We start from the raw sequence: 1,191 nt of genomic DNA, 5'->3' as shown, positions 1-1,191 counted from the left end.
TATATATATATATATATATATATGTATATATTCAAAATTTGTCAAAAGCACAAGAAATGGAAAATTCATAGATAATTCTTCACTAGTCAACGTTCAAAAGAACCTTACAATTTCGCGCCTTTAACGCTGATATCATTAATTTTTGGTGGCGCCAACGGCGAAAACCCACTGGGAATAGCTAACGAACTAAGTATGGAGTAACGCAAAGGAAAATGAAAATGACTGGTAGGACTGGAAACGAGAGACTCAGAAAGGAAGTCAGAATGATGTATAGATAAACAAGACATCATAAAAAAAAACCCCAGAAAATATGTACAAATTTGTTAATGAAGGGTATCATCCTTCTCAAATTCCAACCCAACAGGTGTTTCTGCTGGATAAGTGTACTGGCGTCCTGTGATGTTGCAGTTATTTGCATTTTGTTGTTCTGAAGTAAATCAGTTGCAGTACACATTCATTCAAGGTAAAAATTCATATACACACATATCTAATACTTGAATCTTCAGTTCGATTAACCGACTGGCATTGGTAACAGCTTGAACAAACCTGCATAGCGATGTCTACTTTTGGATAAACATGTACTACAATTGATTTAATTCAAATCAACTAAATACACATAATTGCTACATCAAAGAATACTAAGATACTTATCCAGCAAAACACTTGTCGGATTGGAATTTGATCCGAATAACATTTTGATAAAATAATTTTATGATGTCTTGAGTTTATACCCCGCACGCTACATGAAGTCCAATGAAGCGAACACAGGATTTACCTACCGATTGAAGTACAATTCAATTGTTTGCCTTAAACGATTCTGAATGTTCCCTGTCATGTGATATGGTTCGCCAGATCTGGATTGCATCAGAGTCTTAATAAGGTACCTGCCCAGGATTCCAAATCTCTATTCCTTTACATTTGATATGTACCTTTTATCTTCAATCTTTAATTTGTTTCAGTCATTTGACTGCGACAGTTTTAGTCGAAGAAATCGACCTCAGGTTATTTTTTTCAAAGCCTAGTACTTATTCTATCGGATCTCTTTCTTGCCAAACCACCAAGTTACAGGGACGTAAGCTCGCCAACACCGGTTGTCAAACGGCGGAGAGGAAAAACACAGACATAAACACACACACACACACACACACACACACACACACACACACACACACACACACACACACACACACA

Source organism: Octopus bimaculoides, chromosome 3 (genome assembly GCF_001194135.2).
Source record: "Octopus bimaculoides isolate UCB-OBI-ISO-001 chromosome 3, ASM119413v2, whole genome shotgun sequence".
Lineage (NCBI taxonomy): Eukaryota > Metazoa > Mollusca > Cephalopoda > Octopoda > Octopodidae > Octopus > Octopus bimaculoides.
This window is presented reverse-complemented; position numbering follows the sequence as displayed.